A 16,441-nucleotide genomic window follows, 5' to 3' on the forward strand; every position below is an offset into this window, starting at 1 on the left:
TTACAACAATTAGATTTGTATTATTAAACACTAGTTTAGAGTCCCTTTACGAATCTAATGAGCTCAAATACCCCACAGACCTTTTAGACCATCAGTCGCAAATTTTGAGGTGTATTTTATATTAGAAGAAGTTTAGATACGCATAACCGGCATCTGATGATTTTGCTTTGGTCAAAATCCAAATAACTGTACATTTTTTTCTTGAAATTAGCAAAATTAAAATTATTCATACAGTTACTAACCGATTTTTGAATATTTTTGAACCAAGAGAAAACATTTTGTAGTCAATACCGATTGAGCACACTCAGTATGTAGGCAAAGCTTTCTCTCTCAATTACTGTTATCGTATGTGATGAATTGAGTTAGTCTCGCAATGAGTGGATCGTTGATTGCCGCGTACTTGCCACACTGTATGGAAATCGAATTTGCGTTTTTATTTTTTGGCTCTTTTTAAAGAAAACGGTTTTCATATCAGAATGCAATATGACAAAAAATGTGGATCTTGATGTGGTAACTTCACATATGGAAAATGGAATTCATTGCAAACCACTAACGAGATCTTAGATGTACAATGAGAGGTTTAAATTTTTGCCTTGCTCTGGACAACATATGGCTAAAATTTCTCGTTAAAAGTAGCTTACATACAAGGGTGTCCCAAATTTAGTACACGATCCAAATTTTCCGCCACTTATGTAGTGAAGTGTTAACAATTCTAAAAAAATAAGCAAGTCGACAGACCAGGCTTGGCAAAAATTGATCAATATTTCAAAAATAATGAAAGCTTGGCGGCTGCAGTTTGAAAGTGTCATACAAAATGTGATCGGAATATTATTTTAACTCTTCGTCAACTGTGAAGGGATATTGAAATGGCGTCAAATCGAAATTTTGCGGTAGTTTTTGGACATCCTGTATAAATTTGAAAAAAAAAAAATACCTCACACACAAATTTCAAAAAATCTCTGAACTTTATAGATCATAGAAGTCTATGGCCAACGATTGTTGATCGGGAGAATTTTTTCTATTAAATTTTGGTCAGATACCATGGTTATTTCTTTCACATTAAACCATTTAGACGCAATCTCATGTTTTTTCTGGGAAAGTGAATTCAATTAGCATGTGTTTCAGTCATAACTACGAGGTTTAGCTATCTTCTCAACTATGTGTATCGTAAAAGTGACCGCAGAGTGGAAAAAATTTACGATCCACTCGGCTTTAAGCGTCTACTCTGCGGGCGCCATATCTTCAAACACCGAGAACTTTCAGCTCGCTTTCTAAAAAAATTATAACTCAACTAGAAGAATAAGGCCAAGGTTTACTACGATTTAGGCGTTTTTTAAAGGTGTTCACAATGTATTATTTTACATTATTTAGTTGTTGGATCTCTGAAACGAAATTAATCCCTTCAAGATTTATGCCAGTATAAAGAGCTCTTGAGAAAGATCTAACTTTGACAATTCATCACGGGACGGAACTTTTCTCTTTGAGGCTTTATTACACATGGTTGGACTGAGCTGGTTTTCGAAATCACTATTTTCAAGAGAGCTTCTAGCCGCAATGATGATTCTTGGAACTCTCTTATCTGAATCAAATTAAAAATTAAAAAATAAAATCAATAAGAAATGAAATAAAATAAAATAAGTAAAAAAAGTTTTTTTTTTTTTAATATTGGCAAAATTATTGCGATACAAAATATGCATATATGACAGATACAAATTTGTTCAATAAAATTAAAATATAAGATACAAGTTCCATTGTCAAGGCAAGGAGTTTCGTATAGAAAAGGTGGTCTTTCAACCTTTATAAAATATCCGAATAGTCTCCGACTTCGCTCGTTCAATTGTTGTTGTTCTTGTAACGCTTATCTACTCTCCGTTAGCGTGATAAAATTCAGATAAGTTGTCATCGAGATTATCCAATGGTAGACCCAGGAAACGTATTGTTTGAACTCGCTGCATACTGGACATACATATCTTTGATATGTCGGGTTCAATTCTGGAGAAGTAGGAGTTTAACATGCTACAGTATCCAGATTCTCGTGGCAACTCTCTGAGAGGGAGTTTAAGGTGTTTACGGCTCCACTGTGTAAGGCGGTCAATGCTGGTTTGAAGTTAGTTGCATCCGATGTGTGGGCGGCGTATTGTCTTACGCCGTTGACGTATTTAAGGAAGGACCTCTTGATGTTCCTAGGAGGCGGTTCCGCTTGAAGTAAGTATCTGCAGGAATGGTTTCTACGAAAACATCCCAGTAGAAATCGCTTGGAGAAGAGTTCATTACGCCTCTTACTGGGAGCATACAAGCCTATCTGTGTAGATGTTCGACAGGAGTCACCAAAGGCATCTTGTTACAGTCCGGAATTCAGTATTCTGGCATGTCTGAAGCTTCCTCGTCTGTGTTTCACTGCATCCAAGCGACCATATTGGTGCGGTGTAGTTAAGGACCGGCCTTGTATGTTGCCAACAATTTCTTTGTCCTTTCCTCATGTGCTGCCAACTAGCAACTTGAGGATTTTGTTGCTGCTCTATCTTTGGCAATAACAATAATTGGCATAAGCACAGACTGTTGAGTGTCACACTTAAAATCTTAGAGTTATTGAAGTTCAAGATTGCACTCCTTCGTCCAGTTTGTGAATATTTTTGGCAATTAAGGACCAGCGTCTATCGACTGTAACGGTGCTTCCAAATGAGCTGAATCCTACAAGAGTTTTTCGAGCAACTTGTTTTTAATTTTTTGGAAAAACTAGACAATTCGCAACCACATCACTATAGCACCGCAGTAAATTCTAAGTGGTGCACTACCATTTGTTTGTCAGTTGTCTTTCAAGAAATCAGGGAATTCAACCGCTGAAGACGATCACTCTTCACCACGACAACGCAAGCTCTAGCACATCGACTGAAAAAACTTCATTTTTGAGCATTCAAAACATCGATTTGATGAGTTATCCTCCATATAGTCCTGGCTTGGCCTCAAATCTCTTTTGATACCTGTTTGTTAAAAATAAACTAATAGGCCAATGTTCCTCGACTTCTGAAGAAGTGGTTGATGGGTTCAAAACCGTTGTTTTGGAAAAACCTCAATCGGAGTGGAGTGCTTCGACAGTTGTTTCAAACGCATGCAAAAGTGTATAGATCTTAATGGAGAATATTTTGAAAAACAACAAAGCGATTTTCGATTTTTCTTCTGTAAACCGGAAAACAAAATGCAACCCTCCCGTGACATATTTTATTTTATATATTTATTCATTTGTTTATTTTTTTATACCCTGAACGGAGTATAATAAGTTTGTCACGAAGTTTGTAACACCCAGAAGGAAGCGTCGGAGACCCAAAAAATGTACCTATATATAAAAGATCAGTATGTTGAGCTGAGTCGATTTAGCCGTGTCCGTCTGTCTGTATATATACGAACTAGTCTCAGTTTTTCAGATATCGTTTTGAAATTTTGCAAACGTCATTTTCCCTTCAAGAAGCTGCTCATTTGTAGGAACTGCCGATATCGGACCACTATAACAAATAGCAGCCATACAAACTGAACGATCGGAATAAAATTCTTGTATGGAAAACTTTCACATTTGACGAGATATATTCACGAAATTTGGTATAGATAATTTTTTAAGGCAAAAATGTAATCTCCGAAGAAATTGTTTAGATCAGATTACTATAGCATATAGCTGCCATACAAACCGAACGATCGGAATCAAGTTCTTGTGTGGGAAACTTCCTCATTTGATTATATATCTTCACGAAATTTGGTATGAGTTATTGTTTATAAAAATAATATAATATCCGAAAAAATTGTTTAGATCGGATTACTATAGCATATAGCTGCCATACAAACCGAACGATCGGAATCAAGGGCTTGTATGGAAAACTTTCGCATTTGACATGTTATCTTCACGAAATTCGGCATGGATTACTGCTTAGGCTAATAATATAATCTCCGAAAAAATTGTTCAGATCGGTTAACTATAGCATATAGCTGCCATACAAACTGAACACTTAGTTAATAACAGAAATGCACCTGTGAAGGGTATTTAGCTTCGGTGAAACCGAAGTTAACTTTTTTTCTTGTTTTTAACAAAATTGAGTCTTTTTGTTTTCGATCCTCAGTAGAACATACATACATACATGTATGTAAGTATGTAGTCTTCAAAAACAGTTCAGTGTACAAATGCCGACCTTGCTTACTACACACAAATATTATTTGTTTATTATGTACATAAGTATTCATATGTGTGTATGCACATACATATGTACATATTTGTTAAGGCGAATGCATATGCGAGCTAACATTTACATTTGCCATTGAAAAATGTGAATGTGGCAAGTGGCGATTTCATTTACAATATTGCGCTGTTGGCCAAGTCCACATGCGTAAATACGAAATCGGTGAGGCGGAGGAATGTAGCAACAAAAAATCGAGCGAGCTAAGGGCTGTGCATGCAGTCCACCTGCTGCACATAAACACACACAAACACGTGCATACATCAAAGTCATACATTTACGTGCACTTCTTCGCATATTTTGGCATTGCCAGCGAAATTTCGGTGCAAAACGAGTCAGCAACGCCGCAAACAAGTGGATGGATTGTGTATCTGATGGATTTCGGTTCCGAATCCAAACAGCCAGGCATTTTTCCGTAAGTGTATGTATGTAAATACATTTATCCAGTTATGTAAATATGCAACGAGCAACAATTGCGTGTTTGTTCGAATATTCCGATTGCAATACACAACAGCAACAACACAAGCGAATATTCACTGGCGATTTACGAGCTGCATTTGCTGTCTGCCATGTGTACAAACTGGCAACAGGATTTTTTGCTCCGTTTGCCACAATTTGATTGTTTCTCACATTCATGAGTTGTTGTTGTTATTGGTTTTGTTTCTTTACTTTTCTTGCAAAGCAATGGCAGATTTCAGTGTTTTTGTTATTGTAACCGCTGGCATTTCTTCGACATAATTATAAAAACTGCATCCGCCAGCGATTTATTTCGACTCGTGCATTCATAAATCCTCATTTTATGTGGAATTCCTCTAAAAATATTCTGCCATACATATGTACACAGGTACACTATTTTAGTTAGTTTATTTCAATTTAATTCATCGCGAAGTGAAATTATCCAGCGGTATTTCTAGGTAAAAACTCTGCGGCGATACCTGTGGCGTTTATGAGCTGCTAATAAAGGTAATCTTTAAATCAGCAGTATGTGTCTACGAATATATTAACGATTTTTGATTTTTTTGGTGGATCACCCAAAAGTCCGAACTTTCGAGAATGCTGTTGACATTCTCATAAAATTGAACTACCATTCGAAGGCGGCTTATACAATCATTACAACTATTTAGAAAAGACGAAAATGATTATGTATGTATGTGTCAAATAAAGGGCGATCCATTTCAAGGTTCCCTGCTTTTTTAAAGAAAAAAACACATAAACCTCAAATTTAGTAGGGAATGTTTGGTATTATTCGAAAGAACATTCTTTGGCATTTATTTTTTGGAAGATTATATCTCTCAAATGATGGCCGCGGCTACATCTCAGATCTTTCTAACGAGTGATGTTTTGTTCCAAGGTCTTAATCGAAGCGGAATTGTCCGCAAAGAGTTTAGACTATACATATTCCCACATGAAAAAGTTTAACGTTGAGATATGGCACGATCATGGTGGCCAATCGACCGGCTTAAAATATGACTAAAGTGTTCTCTCAATAAATCCACTTATTTATGCTATGTGTGGGAAGTGGCGTGGACATGTTAAAACCAAAGGTCACCGATATCACGAGCTTCAATGTCAGCTATTAAATAGTCGGTTATCTTGGCGCGATAACGGTCGCGACTGACGATTCCACCGGTTCACAAACAATACCAAACCATTATTTTTTCTTATTGAAATGGCAGCTCTTGAATCTTTTCAGGTTGCTCTTCGTCTCAAATGCGGCAATTTCGCTTGTTTACATACCCATTGAGCCAGAAATGGGTCTCTTCGCAGAACAAAATGGTGGCTCGAAAACGTTGGATCTTCTTGTAACTTTTCATGAGCCCATAGAACGAAGCGATGTCGCTTTGTAAGGTTGAGCGGCTTCAGTTCTTGCACAAGCTGTATTTTATAGGTTTTGAATTTAGATCTCGACGTTAGTGCGAACGGCGCCGAATCGACTCTCCGCGGTCTTCGTGTACTCTCTCAGCTGTGGCTGCTATATCTTCTTCATTGGGTGCTGGAAGTGGTCTATTCAGTCGAATATTATCCAATAAGGAGTACTGGGTCTCAAGATGTAGGTTAATAATGTTGACCATTATGTATATCCATCCTTTAAACCAAAAAGTTGCAGCAGATCATGGAGAGGAGATTAGAGCCCGAGAGGTCCCGTCAGCTGTTTACTATAAACTTTTGTAGAGTTTTCCTTGCATTATAACTACAAAATTTAAAACGTAGAGTCAACATATTAAACTGTTAAATTATCATAACAATTGTAAACAAAACCTTTCCTTTTTCAAACTGGAGTGGAAATAACAATAAAAATTTGGATTACAACAGTTTTCTCCCGTAAGTTTTTAGAGGTCATTTGACAGTTTGAGGAAATACCGCAGTGACGTCAGAAACGCTTGTTTTTTATAATTACAGCGAAATCGACCATAAGCGGACACTGGCGGGATCAGACTTTCTGTCCAGTAAAAATATTAATATATCGTCCTTAATAAACAACAAAAAATCTTAACACCGGCCAATGTGCACTGTTAATGGACCGGAGACTTAATTCTGGTACCACGTGGACCAGGAGTCCTTGGAGTTCGCTTCAACTTGGTCATGTGGACTCGCCCCTCGGGGAGCATCGTGGTGGTTGTGGTTAAAACCCGAATGCGAAAAGAACTGACACTTTGTCAGTTGTATCCAAGGTAGTTAGGGTGTCCATTCCACACTGCCAATTGGTACTGAAAAATGAATGGCATTTTCGGGGCACTGATCAATGCAATGATTTGATCCGCTGTGCTTTTGGGCGTCGTGGGGTAAAGCTGTCGTCAGCTGTGGTCAGAACATTTTGCTTGAGAAAATGTTTTTTATTCGAGATTACGCTATAAAAATTATATTTGAGAAGTTTCTAATGACAAATGGGGAGAATTACACAAATATATGAGAGATTTTAGTATCAGGGATAGAAAGAAATTTTCTAAGAGGCATTCGAGACGAATTTCAACTTAATTTTTTAAGTTTATTAAATCCTCAAAAAAGCATGGAAATAGCTCTTTACAGGGATTTTCAAGGATAATCTTCTCTCAGCTTCAGGCTATCAGACTACTATACCGTCTTACAATGGAAGGAGCCTGGCGGTAAGGTAATAGTAGATGTACTAGTCCAAAATGCAGATTCCTTCAAAGAGGTGTTTGTTCACACCGATATCAGAGCAGCAATACTGGCTCGCTGATTGTAATGGCATCAAGCTTCGTGCTTTCTTCACATTGGGAACAAGTTGGTACTAGGCTGTTTTCTTGTGCTTGAGGGTTGTATCTATAGATCTCCCGTAAACTTAGGAAGCGATGATCAACAATTAGGACTTGGGCGGCTGCATGATCATTCTGGCCTAAAGTGAAAATGAACAGGTTTTCTGAACTACGTGCTTTTAGTAAGGTGCATCTCACCTCTTTAGTAATAGGTACATTGGTACTGTACATTGTCCAAAAGGCAAGATTTCTTGTGTTGAGGCTACAAACCTCGTCGGATAAAACCGCCAAAGCTGTATGAAGAAAGGCGAGAAGAAATCTTTAGACATTTCCTTCTCAGCTGACCAGATTTTGCCAGACCGAGAAAAAAACAAATCGGTTCACACTCGTTCGACGAACCTGGCGAAGTGACTGGGATTGATATTAGCCGTATTAACAAATTTGTGAAATTTGAAACGCTTTATCGACCTAAAAGGGTCTGTTGTTACATATGTAAGACTTTTGGGAATCACAGCTGTAGTACTCACAGCTCATATATAGTGGGATCCTGCATTAACTTTGATGTCGACCCTACGACCTAACCTGACGTAACCCGCAGGAACAAATGCAAAGTTGTGTTATTTATGCCATCAAAAGTGAACCGATACATTTACAGTTACTCCTCCAAAATTATATTTAAAATTCGACCTACAAACACGCAATATTCTAACCGCCCAAGGTGATGTGCCAGGAATAACCGAAGTCGCTTGAAGCACGAATTAACCCTCAGAGTTTTAAGTGAAACATTGTAGTATGAAAAAAGCTCTTGAGTATTCAAAAACGGAAAAAGATTAAAAAATCGAGTTTTTGTAAATGAATTTGCTTTACCTAATTGTGTCCGCAACATGTGGCACCGGAAGGCGCTTAGGGCAACATTTCAATTATTGGATTCTGCGAATTCGGCCACATGTCATTGAAAGTTCCCGCATGCGAGATGCACGAATACACATACACATACATATTTACATATGTGTGGGTACATGCGTTGATGACAACATTGACGTGGTTGTTGTTGGCACTCACGTTAACTCCAGTGAACGCAGCAGCGAGCCAGTGAACTGACGAAAATTGATATGTAAATTAATTCGGACATTTTACAAGCAACAAATCAGCGCACAGCGAACCGGCAAGGGCAACAACAGCAACAAAAACAAACGCAAATGTGCAAATGTGTGCAGTGAAAAGGGCGAAACAGCAAAAGCGTGCGTCCACATGCAACATTAGCGCATCATCACATCAAATGCCACAACAGACGACATCACATCAACAACAGCAGCGCACACACACACACACGGACGCAGCGCCCACCAGCCCCAGCAAAGCATAGCTCAGAGCGCTGCGAGGGTTGCCACCCGACGACGCTGCTTTATGCTGGTTCAACGCATCACTTTGTGTTCGTGTATGTGTGTGTGCATATCGAAATTTGCATGCATGGCTGCGATTTAGCTGCAAGCTGCGAGCGTGTAAGCTGCAAATGGGCCAGTGAGCCAAAGCAGTGACACAAAGAATAGGCAGGGGGTGAAGCTGATCCGGGCAAACGAAGTGCATTCGTGTGAATTAATATGATGCTGATGTGTGGCAGTGCTTATGTCTTGTTGTTTTTGTTGTTATTGTGTTCCTTGTGTGCACTGAATTTTGATCAAATGTATTCAAATAAATATTTGGTCGGTGGAAAATGACGAAAATAAACTTGCATAGACAAAGCGACCAACTCAATATTTGCAACAACAAATTATGAAAGCTGGGATTCAGTTGTGTGAATGTACACATGGATGCTTAAGTCCGCTATGGCTTTAGCTTTGCTGAATCCCAGTCTTACAACCATCTGCACATATTTTGTCGAGTTTAAGAAGCAACTTTGATATATAAAGAGCACTTTTAAAAACAGTCTCTCTCTTTATTTTTACTAAAATTTTAAATTTCGACATATACTGAGGTGTTTTGCAGTCATTGATCCTAAATAGATTTACCCTTTGCAATGTTATAACCCATATGTCGAGTGATGAATATTTTGATACCCTTTACTTATTTTAGCAGAAGTAACCAATTTATGAACTATGTTTTCTTCGGAATACGCCCATGACATTTATATCATTGGCCAAAACAACCGCACCGTTAATTTAGCTTTCTCCAAGTTGGGGAAAGAAGCAAAGCAAAGGCGTCGTCGCACTCGCGACTTGATTCCCACGTCACTATTGACAGTCAGTCATTAAGACCAACAACAATGTCAGCCACGAAATTCAACGCAAAATAACTTTTGCCAATAGGTGCTACTTCAGACTGAGTAGGCAATTGAGAAGTAAAGTCCTCTTTCGAAGAGACAAGGACCAAACTTTACAAGTCACTCATCATCGCCGTTCAGCAATATGCTATATTGTACAGAGGTATGGACAATGACAACATCTGATGAGTCGGCGTTACGAGTTTTCGAGAGAAAGTTTCTGCGGAAAATTTATGATCCTTTGCGCATTGGCAACAGCGAATACCGCAGTCGATCTAACAATGAACTGTACGAGAAATACGACGACATTGACAAACATCAGCGAATTAAGAGACAGCGGCTATGCTAGCTAGATCTTGTCGTTCAAATGGATAAAAATACTTCAACTCTGAGAGTATCCAACGCTGAAACGCTGGGGGAAGCAGAGGAAGACCTCCACGCCGTTGGAAAGATCGGGTGGAGAAGGACCTGACTAGACTTAGGATCTCTAAACGGAACCTATCAGTGAAAAGGAAGAACAACTGGTGTCCTGTTGTAAACTCGGCTATAACCGCATGAGCGGTTTATACGTCAATGAAGAAGAAGAAAATTGAAGGCAGTTTTTAAAATCAGCCAAACTCACATTTCAGGTTGAATCCATTCCTGGAGCCGTTCTGCAAAAAATAAGCATCTATAAACTAGTTTCTTGAAGAAGACTTATTCCCGTTAAGTGGCAGATATATATGAGGACCGCTGACCATGGCTGGTTGACTCCTCGCTTGATGTCGAATATATAAAAGAATATGAACAATAAACTGGGAATGAATTTTCGAAAAAGCGCAGATTTTCGAAAAAACCCAGATTTTTGCACCAAGTAGGCGCGAATAAGATATGGCAATGGATTTTGTATGAAATCAAAAACCTTTACGACTTGTCATACAATTTGGAAATTTTCTGAAGACTAACCTACATATGTACATATATATCGTCTACCAATAGGGATGACGTGATTTTATGAGCTCAAGAGCTCATGGCGGCTATATTTGTTTGCGGATTTGGCTAAAACTTTGTCAGTCTGTTCAGAAAGAAATTTACAAAAATTCACGTTCTTCGAAGGCCACTGAAAGAGTTCTTCGCGCAAAAGACGGTCTTCTCATTTGATTCCCATTTTGGATGCTCAGGTGCGAATTGCGGTATGGCGGCATCATCGGGCAAATGCCGTTACCAACATCAGCTAGCGTTATAACACGATGCTGACCGACCTTTTTTCCCGGTATTTGATGAAATCGACGCGGACGATTTCCATTTCCGGTAAGCTCGCGCTATAGACGAAATTCCAGCCGAAGGGCTGCCCGGGTCATCGAAATTGGCGTAAATGGAAGGAGATTTGCAAACGCCTCTGAGCCTTGAAGCAGAGAATTTTATCTGCATAAAAAAATAATCCATTTCGACCAAATTTAACCAAATTTTAAGCTTTAACATCACCTCGTTCTTAGTGGTAGACCCTGTATATCGACAAGTCCGCGCTTATTAATCAATATAACCAGTAAGTGATTACAATGATTAAATGAAACTTTTTTGCAACAAAGTGAACAAATATTTTACGAATTCTGCAAAAAGCAACAATTGAACAATTTTTTCCAGCGCCATTTGACGTTTACGACAGCTGATCTGACATTTATTGCGACACTGCTGTAACGAGTTTAACAAAGTCGAATCGGCGCTTCTTAACTTCTGCTGCTTCACACACTTTTTGCCGCCCCTTCACTCCATGCGCTGCCGTCTGCTTTCAGCCAGAATTTCGCTGAAATTTTTAATTCGCCAGTTTTATGACCGCGACAGCGCAAACCGACGACAAGGTAACGAACGCTTAAGCAGAAGTTAAGTGAAAACGATTGGAAAATTAAGACATAAAGAGTCACAATGAATTTGAAAATGAATTATTTACGTAATTTAAGTACAAGTACTCAGCACATGTGCGCGTGTGTGTGTGTATGTTTAGTTGCTTCTGGGTAGAATTTACGATTGTTTGTGCGAATGCATTCGTCGCGCATTTATTGGCTGGTTATGTGTTTATTGTGGCACTGAGTGGCGTTTGTTTGTCATGTCGGAATTGTCGGCAGTTATGAGGTTTTACGTTTTCTGCAAGTATGTTGTAAAAACAATTGAAATTATAGCGCCTATTAATATGCTGGTAATTGTGCAAATCAAATACACGTACATATGTATGAGTGTCTGCAAATACAGTGTTGCCACTGTTGGAGGATAGCATTTATTTTTGGAGATATAGAAAAAGTTTCGGTAAATTTAAGCACAGAGAGCTATCCCACGATATATTATGGGGTTCAGTTGGAAGACTTTGTATTATAATTTATCCTTTCGTACTCTTTAGAACCATGCCTCAAGTTGCATGCATTGGCTGCTCAACTGTTTGACTTTCTGAAATCTAGGTGTGACGCATATCCTCTAAAATTCTAATAATGAAAAATGTATAGCACATCATTGGGTTTCGTTGCAAAATGTTGCCATTTTTAATCACAATTCGGAAAATGGCTCCCATCAAAGTGGACATTGCGTGATTTAGTTTTTTTGCAATATACAAATTGTTAATTCTTTGTAAAATTATTATTTTCTGAGGTTTTGGTTCAAAATTATATCGCGACTATCTTCTTAGGGAGTTACATGGGTTTCCTCGGTTAAAAAAAGCCTTTTTTCAACAATTTTTTTTCTCACTAAAAATAAAAAAATTAAATATTTTATTTTAATATAATAATATTAAATATTATTATTATATTATAATAAAATATTTAATTTTTTATTGTTACAAGCATATCCTATTAAAAAAGAAGTTCTGAATTTTTTGGAAAAAAATTAAAAAAAAAAATATTTAAAATTTCGAGAAATTTTTTTTTGAAATAGTTGCAATCGAAAAACAATCCTTCGTCCAAGTCTTTAAGAATTGTATCTCAAACTTGTGTAAAATTTCATGAAGATCGGTTTTGTAGTTCTCGAGAAATCTTGCCAACCGACTTAAAAAAACAGTATCGAGAAAAAAGTTGCTTTTGGACTAGCTAGTCTCGAGCGCACAATATCTCGAGACTGTATCTCCGAAACTATTGCTGGGATCGACTTGAAAATTGGGGAGAGTATTCTAGAGGTGTTGTAGAAATTAATAAGACAATAAAAAAATTCGGCTTTTTGAAACCCGTATACCCATGTAACCCCTTAAAAGTACTATACCTAAATTTTACGATTATCACAACTAGTTTTTGATTCACACTGTTAAATTTTGACTTTTTTCGATCGTAGTTCATTGCATAGTCAATATCTTCCAGTATAAAAGTATTTTTATGTTCCATCGACGGGGCTTTCACACAAGGTATGCGCCTTACGGTGTTATTCTAGTGTAGAAATTTAAAAAAATGTAAAAATCTGTTTTTTCATAATTCGATAATTTAGATATTCAAAAATATCTCTTTGAAAGGAGTTCTTCAAAATTCAAATTATTTCCGAAGTTATAGCCGTTTTGTGCCATAAAAAATCTTTAAATATCTCTCTAACAAATAAAGCAACAAAAAATTTAAATTTTAAAATTAAAAAAATCTGACAAAATTAAAAAAGAGTGAAAAGTCGACCTTTAATTTTGAGTAGCCGCTCTTTAAAAAAAATCCAAAAAGTCGACCTTTATTTTTGGGTAGCCGTCATTTTATCAAAAAAAAAAAAAATTGCTTACTGATTTGCGGCTTCTTTAGATAACGACTTTGGTACTAATCCATCATTGTTCTGTTTTTTAGATGGGGACACAGCCTTTTTCCCATTGAAAAATTTGAATTGATCAATGAAAAAAATATTTTTTTCGTACTTTCTTTTTGGGTATTTTCAAATATAAATAAACAAATGATAAATTGATTATGAAAGTAACAGAGTTTTTATTTATCAATTGTCAAAAAACGCTCGAAAATCTGGCTTTTAAATCCCCCCAAGTTTACTAGAAAACTGTTTTTTCTTTTCTTTTACAAATTTCATTTGCAACTTTTTACAAATTTTCATGGAGCAACACTGAAAACGATGATTTGTACCGCAACTGCATGTGTTATTTTTTCAACGATGAAAAGAAGAGAGTCTTACGCTTAAACTACCGCTTTCATTGCATACTTATGGGCGCACATTTGTGGCATTTTTCGCCAACAATAAAATATGAACGCATTTACTTAATGTGCGCTTTTAAGATTTTCTAATTGAATTAATGCCTTGCCTTCACGTTCGAGCGATTATTGCGCACATTTGCAATTGTTTATTAGTATTTCATTGCATATGCGCTTGTGCTTGTTGCTGTTGTTGCGTAGTTAGCACACAATTTTCGTTTGATGGGTAATGGCTCGCAACCATTTGTGGCAATCTATCTTGCCCCCCTCACCTCACCGGCCACACGACGCTGTACGAGGGTAGAATCTTCAATTGCCACAAATTTGAAGACATTTTTTTTTTGTGTGTGTGTATGTGTGCGTATGTGTGCACGCCACCTGCGTAGGCTTGTCCAACGTGCGTATCTAAATGCCACCGGATATGCGCATCCATTTCCGTTTGACCATTACTCATCAGCCATCAAAGGCGCACGACGGAGGTGGGATGGGGTGTCCATAACTAGTGTCTATTGTTGCTGTTATTGTACACAGCCGCTAAGCAAACAGTCACATGCTTTCTTGCGCTTGTCTCCCATTCGTTTCAACATTCAAATTTGAATAAAAAAATCGCAGATAAAATACACCGTTATTGCTTATATTTTATTTCATTACTTTATTACACTTGCTGCGCCTGTTTATTTGTTTTTATATTCCGCTCCACTCTTGTTTGTTTACATCGACCGCTTGGGTCCTTTGCTGTGCGTGCTCGAGCGTCTGCGATTGCAACAAATGCGGAAAGTAAAAGAAGCATAAATACATGCATTAAAGTCTACTTATGTACGTCTCTGAGTGAGTGTGTGTGTGTTTGTAGGCAGGGCTTGTAAAATGTGGCAAGTAATTGCGCGCCTCAGGTCCAGCACGCCTCGCTGGCTGGTCGGTCAACCAAGCGACAGGATGTCAGCGACTGTTTGTATTGTGCTCGCCTTCGGTCCCTTCCACCGACCGCCCTCCCAACATCCCTCATTTCGTCATTTCATTTCATTCTTCTTTGATTAAGCATCGTTGCTGCCGCTTTTCATTCGTCGTGGGTCCGGCAATAAGAAGTGCTTTTTTATTAAAATTAAATGCAATAATTTGGCCATTACCACCGGCGATTCGCCGCGTTTTCTCTTTGCGGTAATGAAGCGCAGCCATTGTTATGGTCCTCTGGGGTTACCTGTGCTACGTGGCGTTGGGAATGTATTAATGGTCGCTGGATTGATGAGTACTTAAGGCCTGTAGATTCGTCTAATTTGCGGACATGCGTTCTGTTTTCAATGTGTCTATCTGGGTATATGCAAATGAAAGCTTACAGTATAGTAGAAAAGCTTCTATCGGTTCTATGAGAAGACACTGGAATTAAATATAGAGATCGTACATATATTTCTCTCATAAATATCTCCCGTCAATCATAAAATAATTATTCATTTGGGCTTCAAATTGGGTCAATATTCATCGTATTTTCCGGAACCATTCAAGTTGAACAATGAAGCAGTAGAAACTGATCCCTTTTCTATATTCGCTATAGATGTGAGAAGTGAACTCTTGGAGTCACACGTTTTTCAAACAAATTTCAAAATCGATATTATCGATAGCGCGATAGCCCGATAGGAGGAGAAGCTTGCTGGGCGTGATGGAGATGTTGTGATCCCTGTCCACGCAGATGGATCCAAAAGCCTTGAGCCTGCTTCTACAAATTGCTGGGCAATCTAGGATCAGGTGTCCTGTAGTTTCCGGTTCCATGTCTCAAAACTGGCAGTTTGCACAAGAGGCTATGCCCATGCTGGAAAAATTTTTGTTCTTTTTGCAGTGCCCAGTATAGAGCAAGACAAGGAGACGGAATTTGTCTCTGGGGAGGTTGATCATATCTCTAAATTTTGCTTGGTTATAACCTCCCAATAGCAACTTGGCGTGGCGCATTCCTGTTGTCTACTGTCAGTGCCGTTTTTTCTCCACTTACCCCCTCATGCAGAACAACTCTTTTATGTTCTGGGACCCCACCAAATTGCATGGTTCTGGCCCCTATCATCATGGAAGCCGTCGTACAGCGTCAGCCAGCTCGTTTCCGGCTTTTTATGCCCTGACACCCAGATCAGGTGCAAACTGATAAACGGTCCAGCCTTCCTATAGACTTCTCCACTAATAGCAATTTGAACTCATAAGCTAAAATCGCTGTTAGTGCCGCTTGACTACATATCGGTGAGTATAACGATGTGGTGGTTGCGATAGTTGCGTTGGAAATTAATTTCTACACACTGACTTATAGCAAAAACTTCTGCTTGAAAGATATACGGAAAACATCCAGTTGGTATGGATAGCTTGGTATACGGTCCCGCAATGCCAGCTTTCAGTGTTTTCGAGTCGTCAGTGGAAAAAGTGAAACACTGAATGGTGCTGCCCCTCAGTAGTAGGTAGAGTATGGAATCACTCTCTTTACTGCGTCTCTTGCAAGAAGGCCCAGTGGAGTGTCTTCTCATCAGGTCTTCATTTGTTGAGACGAAATTGTCCTCCCTTTGTCATATTCCTCTGCTTCGCTGCCTGTTTGATCACTAGATGGAACGTTGTGAGCTCCAGCATGACTTTAATAAGTGCTGCGGTTGGGCA

This window comes from Bactrocera tryoni, chromosome 1, assembly GCF_016617805.1.
Source record: "Bactrocera tryoni isolate S06 chromosome 1, CSIRO_BtryS06_freeze2, whole genome shotgun sequence".
Taxonomy (NCBI): Eukaryota; Metazoa; Arthropoda; class Insecta; order Diptera; family Tephritidae; genus Bactrocera; species Bactrocera tryoni.